This window comes from Geotrypetes seraphini, chromosome 1 (assembly GCF_902459505.1).
Source record: "Geotrypetes seraphini chromosome 1, aGeoSer1.1, whole genome shotgun sequence".
NCBI classification, from domain to species: Eukaryota; Metazoa; Chordata; class Amphibia; order Gymnophiona; family Dermophiidae; genus Geotrypetes; species Geotrypetes seraphini.
In genome coordinates, this window is record NC_047084.1 from 216,759,731 (window position 1) to 216,772,890 (window position 13,160).

General features: G+C 48.5%; 1 protein-coding gene across 2 annotated transcripts in view; it reads right to left on the reverse strand.

Annotated features, from left to right (window-relative positions):
- Positions 1–13,160, reverse strand: part of ATP10D (ATPase phospholipid transporting 10D (putative)) — a 213,060-nt gene that overhangs the window by 183,045 nt on the left and 16,855 nt on the right. The window contains exon 1 of one of the 2 annotated variants that reach the window (XM_033946089.1): positions 5,572–5,792. The exons of the other annotated variant lie outside the window; for it this stretch is intronic. The gene's annotated coding sequence lies outside the window, so the exon portion shown is untranslated. Of the gene's footprint in view, positions 1–5,571; positions 5,793–13,160 lie in introns of those variants that run through there. 2 annotated transcript variants of the gene reach the window in all.

The following is a 13,160-nucleotide window of genomic DNA, read 5'->3' on the forward strand; positions in this document are numbered from 1 at the left end:
GTGTGAATCATAAACAACCCTGTTATGGGCCATCTTTCCCCTGTCAACTTTATAAACTTTCTTCCCTTCAGAATGGAGAATAAATAGAACACACCATCAGCCCCATCCTACTTCTTAACATACCTTATTATCTTGTGGGTGTGCCATAAATGAATATTAAATTATAAGGTGAATACCATAGTGGAAGGTGCTATTTAAAAACAGCAACACAATATAAATACCATCTGCAAAACTACACTTGTAGCATCAATTAGCAACTCTTATGCAATCACAGCCAAACTCAAACCTATTAGCTAGTTCAAAGAATTCTGAGCGCCTTTTACTAAACAGTGGTAGAGGTTTTATAGGAATTCTGTGTCAGAGCATTTACCTCTGCTACAGCTTTGTTAAAGCCAGTGTCTCTGTTTTAAGAAACAAGTTAGTAAGATCTTTGCTGTTTACTTATTATAAAACTAGAGTTGCTTAAAGTGTCCTTTTCTCCAAGAGGCCCTTACACATCCTAAAGCATTAAAGCCTAGGCTTAATCTAATCTAATCTAATCTAATCCTTAGGTTTGTATACCGCATTATCTCCATGTTCGTACAGCTCGACACGGTTTACAGTAGGAGAAATAGGAAGGAACTACAACAGAGGGTTAGAGGTAGAAGTGTGAAGAAAATTTACAGGACTTGGGATGCCAAGATATAAGAGTTTCCTTGATTCCTAAGTTGGAGGAAGACTTACATTTTTTGAGAAAAGCCAGGTTTTCAGATGTTTGCGGAAAACTTGGAGAGAGCTTAAGTTCCGAAGAGGGCATTTCATGGATTTGACAGTTATAATAGTGATGGCCTATTTTTACAAATTTCTTAAAAATAATTACATTTATTGTGTGTAGAACATTATACAAAGCACCATCCAATTCTTTTACACTTTACCACAAAATTGTACCTACACCTTTTTCAGATGATTTATTCAGCAGGCATCTGGTCCCTCTGTCTACCAATAGCATTAATAGTATTTTCAGCTTACTTATCTCTTTTTCAAGTTCTTTCCAGATTAAAACCCATTTCCTAATTTTTCTGTCTTGTTCTATCTTTGCTGTGTTCTGTAAAGTATATATACTACTGCTGTTCTCGGGTGGGGGGAGGGAAGAGTCTCTCAAGCACATATCCTAACTGTACAGTTATTAATCACCCTCCTGGCAGGGAAAGCAGACTGCCACCTCCTTTAGTGCATGTTCACAAAATATTTATGCATTGTCATTATTGTGGGTAGGAATCAAGCCACAAGAGGATGAGCATTTCTGTACCATACACAATAATTTTGTGTAATGCTTTATATCAGTTAAGATAAATGCAGAACTCCCCTGAAGACTCAACTCTTCAGGCAAACCTGAACTATGGGCTAGATTCACTAAAGTCCACAAATCTATCCTATTCATATCCTATCCATTTCCGAGTCATTCTGGCCGATTGATTCAGTAAAGCTTGTCCATGAAAATGATCAAATTGTAAACATGCCCCCGTGTCTCACTGTAACATCGATCGATGCACGTGCACACTGTCTCCTTGTTGGTTTTGAAGCACATAACACATGCGCTAGCTCTTTAGGACTTCACTGCGTAGAAATGGAGTGGGGTTTAATCAAGGATGTCATTGGCGGGCTCCGAATGCGCCTACCGCAAAGCACTGTTGTCGTAAAAAATGCAATGTAAGAACTGTAGTCTTAACCAATCTCTCTTTTTTTCTTAAGTGCTGTTGCAAGCTGTATAAGCTGTGACCGTAGCTTTTGAAAAATTTGTTGGAGAGGTTTAAGGAGAAATAGCATCAGAGGTTTGTGAGTGAGCTGTGGAATTCTTCGAGTTCATCATTTTTTTATGGATCGATCTCAAAGTTTATTGCACGCTTCCAAACAGCTTAACATTTCTCTCAGGAAAAGAACTGTTAAGTTGCTAGAAGGCACAACAGTTAACACACGCTGTTATATACAACCTACGAATTCCAGGAGGCTGTGTGGCTCTTTCTGCCGTGAAGCACGAAGCAACCAAAGGCGACCCCATGACGTCAGGTGCACGCGACAATCTAGCTGGAAGGAAGGAGGGGGGGAGGGATAGCTGGCCCTTAAAAGTTATTTTTGATTTTTTAAAAATTTGTCATTACAAATCGGAGATTCACTCCCATGCTCGCTATGCGCATTCAAAAATATAAAAAAAAATATTTCTAATGCTTATGGACATGAAAATTTAAATATATTCAAGTTTAGATATATTTTGGATATTTTGCGGGGTAGATATATATGTTTAATGGGGTTCTTAACATGCACGCGGCAATTGCTAGGCAGGAATAGTCGGCAGCGGTCGAAACTTTTTGGAACGGAAAGGCCAGTCGGTTTGGACTAAATGGTTTCATGAATCGATGCCTAAAGAAATTTACATGCCTTTTAACTCATTTGCGTGCGCAGATCGGATAGGGTGCAGATGGAGTCTGGAGGAAGGTTAGTGAATTGAGCTGTAGTAGGAAAGTGAGCACAAACCCTCCGATCTGTGTACGATCCGTTTCTGTTTGCATGCAGGCCGACGAATTCACTAAAGGCCTGCATGCAAATGGAGACGATCGTTGGCACGCCCCCAGCCAACTACACAGATCGCTGAAGCCTCCTGTCACTGCTGTCAGGGCTCCTGCCAGCTTTTTTAATATCTGCTTGATTTAAAAAAAAAAAAATTAAACTCCCCCTCCCAACAAATTGCCTCTGCTGCCGTGAAGCTGTGCCCCAAATCTGCCTGCCCCAACTCTCCCGCTCTTGCCCTGAATCTCTCCTGCCACCCCGATCTCGCCCCGAATCTCTCCTGCCCTTCCTGTACTGGGAGCCTGTGGTTGTAACCAGCGGGTTAAAACCATGGGCATCCTGGCCTATAAAAAGTTGGAAAAAGGAAAAAAAAAAAGTTGCGATGCCCCCCCCCCCCACAATGCCCCCCACGTGCCGATGCCCTACAAAAGGCAGGAGGGATGCCAACTCCCTCCTGCCAAGTTAAACTCCTCCTGGCCTGGCTGGGCCCTGCCCACCTCCCTCCCTGTTGCAAAATCTAGTCAAGCCGGCTGGCTGGGCCTGGCCCACCAACATACTCACCAACCAAAACACAAACTGTAGGAGGGATGCCAACTCCCTCTTGCCACCCCACACCCCCCGGACACCCCCTTCCCCATTCCAGGCCCCCTTTTCACCCCCCTCCCCGTACTTTAACGGAGCAGAAGGGGTGCTCAACCCCTCCTGCTCCAATGCCTCCTGCGATGATTCTGAAGCCTTAGGTCCCGCCCCATTGCATCATGTGATGCACAGGAAGGAGCCTTAGGCCCTGAATGGCTCAGGCTCCCACCTTGGAAGGGACCTGGGGTGCCTGAGCCAATCAGGGACTTCCTTAGGGTTGAGCCTAAGGAAGTCCCTGATTGGTCAAATCAATAGCCTATCAGGGACTTCCTAAGGCTTAGCCCTAAGGAAGTCCCTGATTGGCTCAGGTGCCCCTAGCCCCTCCCAAGGTAGAAGCCTGAGCCAATCAGGGCCTTAGGCCCCACACTGTGCCTCGCATGATGCGCTGGGGCGGGGCCTAAGGCCTCAGAGTTGTTGCAGGAGGCACTGGAGCAGGAGGGGTTGAGCACTCCTTCTGCTCCGTTAAAGATATGGGGAGGTGGCTGGAAAGGGGGCCTGGAATGTTGAGGGGGTGTCTTGGGGGGGGGGGGGTTTGGCAAGAGGGAGTTGGCATCCCTCCTGCAGTTTTTTTGGTGGGTGAATGGGCTGGGCTCAGCCAGCCGGCTGGACTAGATTTTGCAACAGGGAGGAAGGTGGGCCGGGTTGGTCCCAGTCAGGCCAGGAGGGGTTTAACATGGCAGGAGGGAGTTGGCATCCCTCCTACCTTTTGCGAGGCATTGTAGGGGGGCATCAACGTGGAGGGGGGGCATCACAACTTTTTTTTCCCCTTTTTCGGGCAGTGAGCCTATGGTTTTAACCCGCAGGTTAAAACCACGGGCTCGCAGTGCATGTAAGGGCAGCCTGCCTGTCTTTTCTTTTTTTTTTATGGGGCAGATATTTTGTGTGTGCCATGAAAAAAAAATGAATACAAAATACAGGCAGGCCTGTCAAAAAACCTGTCAGTAACTCAATTACCGAAAGTCTGCAGCAGTCGGGTTTGCCAATAAATAGTAAAACCCGATTCAAAATAGCCAAGCAATTGTTAGTGAATCAATCGCTTGGCTAATTTGCTTGGGAGGATCAGGATCGGATCGCTACTGCCTTTAGTGAATGGGTTGGAGGGAAATTTGGTCACAAAGGGCTTGCAAACCGATCGATACAAGATCGGTTTGCTTAGTGAATCTAGTCCTATTTCATGAAGCAGCATATGTCTTTTAACACATATGCAACTAAACCTGTGAAGGATGGGAGCTAATGTTCATATGGATATGCTGATTCTTGTAGTCTTTTGTTATTGCCTCATTGTCAATAAAATCCTACTGCTTGCAGGGCCAGTCCAATGGTAAATAATGCCTTAGGTGAACCTCTGGCCATCTGCTGTACCCCCTTCCCACAACAGATCATTATCATCTCCCTTTTCCCTTGTTCTCACCCATTTGGCTTGTCCTCTCTCCTCCTTCCCCTCCTCCTACTGAGTCTGCTGCTACTGCAGAGTGGGGAGAGGGGCAGAAGCAACAGCATACTGTACAGGACCCTCAAGCCTGGGCATGTGCTCAACACTAATTTACTTTCTTCTTTGACTCTAGAAGGGGGACTCTAGAAGGGGGAGAACTGCAGCAATAGAAAGGGAACAGAAAATGAGATGCAGGCATACTTGTCCCACTGTCCATGCCCTCCATTTGCTACCATCCTAGCTGAATGCCTAGTGTGAATGTTTAAATGTAACTTGCCATAAACCCTGGTGATTTGGCAGGAAATTGATGGTGTTTGGTATTTAATTTATGCTTAAATAAAATTACTTGAAAATACAATATCGTTTTATAAATAAGGATACATATGAGGAGTGGGCTGTGGTAATTTTTAGGTTTAATGTTTGTTAATCATTGTTTATTACATTTTAGATGAAACGTCTCTGGAAATACAACTACATGAAACAAAATAAACGGATATATCTGTTTTGGTACATAAAGCACGATACAGCAGCAGCTCCAACTAAAACTCTAAACAAAGCTTCTGATGTTCCTGGTCCACAACTCACTGCAGTGAAGAACAGGAACTGCAGATTGTCTGTTCCATCAGTCCTCACGGAGCTCCTACGCACCGTTCTATTTTACCAAAACAACTCACACAAAACAAGCTGGTTTAAACCGGTGCCCAGGAATCAACTAACACTCGACTAAAGTTAAAAGAAATCGGACGCATCCCATAGCCACATCCAAAAGCGAATGAATCCAGATCATCACTCCGCCCCCCCCCCCTCCCCAACTGCAGTCAAGAGGGGATCGCTTCCCTCCCCTCCCCTGCGGCCATCATCCGGCTCTGGGGGGCTCCTATGACCTCGGCTACAAACTAACTTTTGCGGCTGTAAGAGGAAAGCCCGACCGGAAACATGCGCTACAGGGCACCTACCTTCCAGCGCCCTGGAGCACTAGGACACCCCGGACTCCAGCACCTGAATCCGTCTGAAGCAAGAGCGGCCGCAGCAGCACCGCCAGCTTCTCAGCTCAAGTGCTCCACGTCCAAGCGTGGCGTATTGAGCCCAGACACCCCGCCTCCCACTCGATTTCCTCTTCCGTTCTCAAGAAGTCAGGCTCAAGAAGAGGATGCAGAGGAGGTGTGTTTCTCCTAGGACAAACAGGATGAGCCAGCCACATATGGGTGATGTCCCATCAGCTCCCATTTGCACATAAGCTCTCCAATAGCTCAGAGATTTTTTTTTTCCTCTCTCTCTCTCTGAGCACGTGCACTGGGCATGCCCTAGCACTACCCATTTCCTCCAGCCTCTAGGATGCCTTAGCCCAGCAACTCCCCTGTCTGCACCCTGCATGCAGCCGATAGGGGTACCCCTCCTCCCTCCCACCCAAGCCCCCATCTGCCTGCTCTCTGAATCTTCTGAGAACTCCTGCAGCCAGAGGGCTCTGCCCCTCTCACCTCCCCCCCCCCCCAACACACAACATCGATGCTTCTTCCCCTCATCAAGACAGGCAGACCTCTCCCTCCCTCCCTCCCTCCCGGGATGACCCTTATGTTGGAAAACTCTTTGCAGCACCTCAGGTCTGCCTCTCACTATTTCTCCCCTCTCTGAGAACTCATTAAGCACTGGAGCCATCTGTGGGGCTACCAATTCCAGAAGTGTTCCTCCCCCCTGCCTCAGCAACTGGCCGTGATGGAGACAGGAGCAACCAATTGCAGTGCAGACCTTCCCTTCCTCCTTGGCAACAGGAGCAGTCCTGTGGAGCTCTTCACAGTGTGTGGTTGCTGAGATCATCAGTGATGGGGCATGTCATACCACGCCTCCCGGGGGGGGGGGGGGATGAAACTTCTCAATCTCAGGAGCTGTTCACTGTACTTCAAGAACTTGGGCAGAATGTGCTTTCCACAGCTCACAGCCAGCAGGAGGGACACTCATCAAGGTAACACTACTACTATTTATTATGTCTACAGTGCTGAAAGGCGTATGCAGCACTGTACATTTTAACATACAATAGACAGTCTCTGCTCAGAAGAGTTTACAATCACAGCAGGAGAAGCCCACACAGGAGGCACCATCACCACTCCTCTTCCTCTGCCTCCAGTCACAGCAGGTAATGCAGCCAGGGGCAGCGGCACAGTCACAGGGGTGCATCCTGCCCCTTCTCTGCAGGCTCACCCCCCTCACAAGAAGGACCCCAGAGAATGTTGACAGGGTACGTGGAGCCACCCAACCAGTCAAGCGGAGCAGCACATGAATCTGCGAACCACCAGGGTTGGACCAGCAGCAGCAGTTAATCCTCCTGCTGACCCAGATCCTCTCTCAGCGGGGGGCACTGGGGGAGTGTTTCCCGCTGAGAGAGGAACACTCCCCCAGTGCCCCCCTTTAGAGAAAGCCACACACAACAGCATGGCGCATTCCAGCGGCAGGCCATGCACCCAAGCAACAGAGGAACAGCCAATCAGCGGGCAGACCAAAGAGCAGCAAACCAGCCTTCAGCCATGCCCCTGAGTCACCACCCACAAAAAAAAAACAAAAAACAACCCTAGGACCTACCCCAAGTTCCTTCAGAAACTCACAGCCCTTCTCAAGATCCACGTGGGTGGACCACCAAAACCCAAGACAGACTCCTACAATGCCAGGACAACTCCAGGCAGGCGGTGGCAATTCCGGTCCACTAGAACCTCCTGGACTGCAGACAAGATTTGGCGTTCCCCCTCCTCAGGGCGACTAACATCTAAGAGACTGGAAGTAAAGTACCAGATCCTTCTGGTCCCGGGGTTCGACAAACTGCAGCTGCCTCACAAGTCCAGTGTGGTAGCCTCAGCGCTCAAGAGAAATAAGACAGTGTGACCCCCCTCCAATTCCCCGCTAGGGAAGGACCTGAAAAACCCTGGATTCCACAGGAAAAAAGACCTTTGAGGGCACAATGCTCAGCTCACAAATTGCTGCACTCCAGTTCCAGATGCTGCTTTATCAGGAGGCCATAGAGAGAAAACTAAAACAGGGCTTCCAGCTCACCACCAAGCTGGCCCAGGATTCTCTCTCACCCCTTCTCCATGATTTAGATTTTAGAGGAATGCAGCAAGCATCTCTTCAAGGCAGCCTTTGACTTTTTTTTCATATCCAGCCACACTGGGGAAACAGCCATCCTAGCCCAGCGCTTAGCCTAGTTTTGTGCGACCTCCACAAGTCTCTATCAAATGCACCAAGCACAGGGGGGATAACCTGTTCAGGGACAAGGTTAAGGAGATAATCAATGGCACCAAAGACGACTGCACCACCTTCCAAACCCTTGCTTCCAATGGCTTAGAATGCTGGGAACACCCATGAAGACACCAGAGGAACCAAACTCACAAGTCTTTCACCGCCCCCAAGTGATACCCCATAACACCACGCTGGCAGCAGTCCGGGCCCAAGCACGCGCAACAGTACAATAACTCCTAAGCAAACAAGCGCTGCCTGAGGGACAGGGGCAACCAAGGGCAGCCCTCCCCCCCAAACAAAAGCAGAACCTATGACCATCCTTCGGCCCATCAGGGGCTGGGGGGGAGAGGCAAAATCGGATTGTCTGCGAATGCTTGGCCCAGGATCACTACTGACGAGTGGCTCCTCAGCATCATCAAGCAGGGATACCGAATTTATCTCCACTCCTGTCCCCCGGAAAAACCACCATAGTGGGTGGGGCACCCTTCATCCGATGGGCAGAAGCAATAATAGGCGGTGCCAACCAGAGGAGATCAATAAGGGGTTTTTACTCCAGGTACTTCCTCGTACTCATGGACAAGGACAGACGCTCGATCCTGGATCTCTGTAAGCTCAACAGGTGCATATACAAGGAATGATTCCGGATGCACTCTCTGGGTACAGTCTTGCCCCTGTTACAGCCCGACGACAGGCTAGTCTCCCTGGACTTACAGGACGCATACACCCAGTCCACAGGAAGTATCTTTGCTTCAAAATCCGAGACAGACACTTCAGTATAAGATCCTACCTTTTGGATTCTCAACAGCTCCAAGAGTGTTCACAAAGTGCATGGCTGTGGCTGCAGCACATCTTCCCCTTCAGGGGGTATGCATCCTCCCTTATTTCAATGACTAGCTGATAGTGGTTCCCTCACAAAGGGAGGCACAGTTGGCCCCGACGACCACCATAACCCTTTTCGAAGATCTGGGGTTCCTCATGAACTACAAAAAGTCTTACTTGATACCTCCCCCCCCCCAGAGGATTATGTTCATCAGAGCAGTCATCAACACCACAAAAACCAAGGCCTTTCTACCGGACTGCCAGATCAATGCCATAACATCTCTTGCCCAGCGCTTCCTGGGCTATATGGGGGCTGTGGTCTTGATTGTCCCGCATACCAGTCTGCACATGAGATCCCTGCAAGGGCACCTCAGACGCCACTGGAACCTGCATACCCAACCACTGGCCACTCAAGATACCCATCCACCGACCCATCCACAAGTCTCAACTGGAGGATGGCCCGAGACAACCTAGCTAAGGGGAAGCCATTCAGACCACCTACTCACCAGCTGGTGGCCACCAAAGATGCCTCCAAACACGGATGGGGGGGTGCATTTTCTCCACCTTCGCCCAAGTTTCCACACTCCATATCAACCTACTGGAGTTCAGGGCCATAGGGAAGGCCTTCAAGACCTTCAAACAATGAGTGGCAGGCAGAACAGTACTCGTTCAAATGGACAACCAGGTGGCTATGTACTACATCAACAAGCAGAGAGGGACGGGGTCGGAAGCTTGCTGCATATGGGAGTTCGTTAACTCCATACACTGCCCCTTCCAGTCCACTTGCCTCCCAGATGAGCAGAACAACTTAGCTGACAGCCTAGATCCCTACAAGTGGCCCCTCAACCTTGCGCTTTCAAAGGAGATCTTCAGCACTTGGGGAACACCAAGTATCAACATGTTCGCCATGGAACAGAACTCCAAATGCACGGCCTTCTGCTCCAAGAGACCGGCCCATCACCGCCTCATCCCCAACCCTGTCTCTGATTTGGAACCATGGACTCATCGATGCATACCCGCCAATGCCTCTCAAACCCAAGGTCCTGCAGAAGAATCTTCAGGACAGAGCAACGGTGATTATGATTGCCCCGTTCTGACCCTGGCAACTATGGTTCCCGTTCCTGCAACGGCTATCGGTTCACCTGCCACTCCCCCTCCCAGTCAGTGCAGATCTTATCACACAACACGGGAGCTCCACTCCCCACCACATCATGCGGTCTTTAGCCCTAACCGCATGGAGGTTGAGAGGTTGAACCTACGACATGACATCAAGCAGATCCTTGGGGCAGCCAGAAGACCTTCAACCAGAAGGTCTTCTGGATATGGATATGCTTCATATGGATATGCTGATTCTTGTAATTTTTTGTTATCACCTCATTGTCAATAAAATCCTACTGCTTGCAGGGCCAGTCCATTGGTAAATAATGACTTAGGTGAAACTCTGGCAATCTGCCGTGCCCCCTGCCCCAACAGTTCATTATCATCTCCCTTTTCCCTTGTTTTCATCCATTCAGCATGTCTTCTCTCCTTTTTCCCCCTCCTCCTACTGAGCCTGCTGATACTGCAGAGTAGGGAGAGGGGCAGAAGCAACAGCATATTGTACAGGGCCCTCAAGCCTGGGCATGTGCTCAACACTAATTTACTTTCTTCTTTGACTCTAGAAGGGGGAGAACTGCAGCAATAGCAAGGGAACAGAAAATGAGATGCAGGCACACTTGTCCCACTGTCCATGCCCTCCATTTGCTACCATCCTAGCTGAATGCCTAGTGCGAATCTTTAAGTGTAACTTGCCATAAACCCTGGTGATTCGGCAGGAAATAGACAAAAGTGATTTAATATTGATGATACTTGGTATTTAATTTATGCTTAAATTACCTGAAAATACAGAATCGTTTTATAAATAAGGATACATAAGAGGAGTGGGCTGTGGTAATTTTTAGGTTTAATGTTTGTTAATCATTGTTTATTACATTTTAGATAAAACGTCTGGAAATACAACTACATGAAACAAAATAAACGGATATATCTGTTTTGGTACATAAAGCACGATACAGCAGCAGCTCCAACTAAAACTCTTAAACAAAGCTTCTGATGCTCCTGGTCCACAATTCACTGCAGTGAAGAACAGGAGCTGCAGATTGTCTGTTCCATCAGTCCTCACAGAGCTCCTACGCACCGTGCTACCAAAACAACTCACACAAAACAAGCTGGTTTAAACCGGTGCCCAGGAATCAACTAACACTCAACTAAAGTTAAAAGAAATCGGACGCATCCCATAGCCACATCCAAAAGCGAATGTAGCCAGATCATCACTCCGTTCCCCCCCCCCCCAACTGCAGTCAGGAGGGGATCGCTTCCCTCCCCTCACCTGCGGCCACCATCTGGCGCCGAGGGGCTCCTATGACCTCGGCTACAAACTAACTTTTGTGGCTCTAAGAGGAAAGCCCGACTGGAAACATGCGCTACAGGACACCTATCTTCGAGCGCCCTGGAGCACTAGGACACCCCGGACTCCAGCACCTGAATCCATCTGAAGCAAGAGCAGCCGTAGCAGCACCGCCAGCTTTCCTCAGCTCAAGTGCTCCATGGCCAAGCGTGGCATATTGAGCCCAGACACCCCGCCTCCCACTCGATTTCCTCTTCCATTCTCAAGAAGTTAGGCTCAAGAAGAGGATGCAGAGGAGGTGTATTTTCTGCTCCTTTCTAGTAGGGGTATTTGGAAGCAACTTCTCCCAGCTGACTGCTTTACATGCAAATTGTAGGAGTGATTTGTGTCTTACAATCTGCAGCGTCCCACTTTGAATCTTATTCCCAAGACTCCTTACTTTCCCCCCCCCCCCCCATCTTTGATCAATTCAGATTTTCGCTGGCGGATTAAAAAGAGACTACTAAAAAGAGGTATTTTCCAAGAAGGGAAAATACCGAGGTCAAAGGATATACAATATTTATTTACAAAGCTGCACTAGTGTGTTTAGCACTGTCCGCCATGATAACAGCTCCGAGGCTTATGAGGGTCTGATCTGTTATCGCCACAGCCAGCGCTAAAAACTCTAGCGTGGCTTTGTAAAGGAGGGGGTTATTTATTTATTTATTTAAAGATCCTTTTACTAAAGTGCAGTAAGTGCTAACATGCGCTTACGGTGGAACACACAAGTAAAATCACAATGGGCTAGATTCACTAACCTCACAGATCCGATCCGTTAGCGATCTGATCCGTGAGGTTGCTGGGTGCCCGATTCATGATGCGTCCTCATGCAAATGGGGGTGATTGGAGTCACGCCCCGAACTAACCGCATGAGTCGCTGGAGAGCAATCCTGACACTTGCACAGACCATCTTCTTTATCTGTAGATGGTCCGCGCACGCGCTTTTGCTTTCCGTGAACAAAATTGCTCTTTTGTTTTTTGACTTTTATTTTTATTTTGAATCGCGAGCCCATGGTTTTAACCCACGGGTTTAAAGCGGGGCTGCACTGCGGCATGTTCTGGAACTTAACAGAACACGCCATAGTGCAGCCCCGCTTTAAACCCGCAGGTTAAAACCACAGAGTCGGGGCGGCAAGAACTAGAGAGTCGGGGCAGAGATCAGGGTGGCAAGCAGGAGAGTCAGGGCAGAGAGCGGGGCGGCAAGAGCAGGAGAGTCGGGCCAGAGAGCAGGGCAGTTGGAAAGGATGTGAGCGACTGGTCCCCAGCAGTCGCTTCTTTGTTGATCGGCCAGCCCAGTCGGTGTTCCTGATTTAGTTAGTGAATCGCTGCCTTCCTACATTTGCATGCCATTCCCCCTCATTTGCATGCATGGATCGGGAGTAAGGTTAGTGAATCGAGTTGGGGTCACAAAGTGGTCGGAACAGGATCGGTGTCCTCAGTGAATCTAGCTCAATGTCCGTGCACAAACCATGTGCTATGCTGTGCTAAAAAAAATGTGAATTTTTATGGAAGCTGGCTATCTAGGGGGTGAGAGTAGTAGAGAGTGGGCATGACAGCGAAAATCAGGCTGCAGCCACATTACCATGCGGCAAGAGGCACATCTTGTAGGAAGTCAACCGGTGCAGATGACTCTCCTCCTGGCCGGTGTCTCTCCTCCTCTCCCCTCCACTGAAGTAGGTTGTGACCAGATAGGCCTCTGCACATGCATGGACGTTGATGCGATGATGTCCGCACACTTCCTTGTGCCTTCTGGCCGGGGCACTTAATTTAATGTGCCGCCGGCCAGAAAGTTTGGGAGACACAGCTTTAATAAAAACATTTAAATATAAAATCATAAGTGTTCAGTGCTTGGGCAAATGAGGATAGAGCTCATGGGGATGGGATAGAGACGGAGCCTGCAGGCAAGGGGACAAATTTTGTCCCTTCGGTCATTTTCTAGACTCCATGAAGAACACTTTTTCATATTTTCACATATACAAATCTTTGCATAACTAATGAAGAAATAGAACAGACAAGCAGTCCCACTTATAATATGTTGTGACAGGGGAGAATTCATCATAGGGCTCTAATCGTATT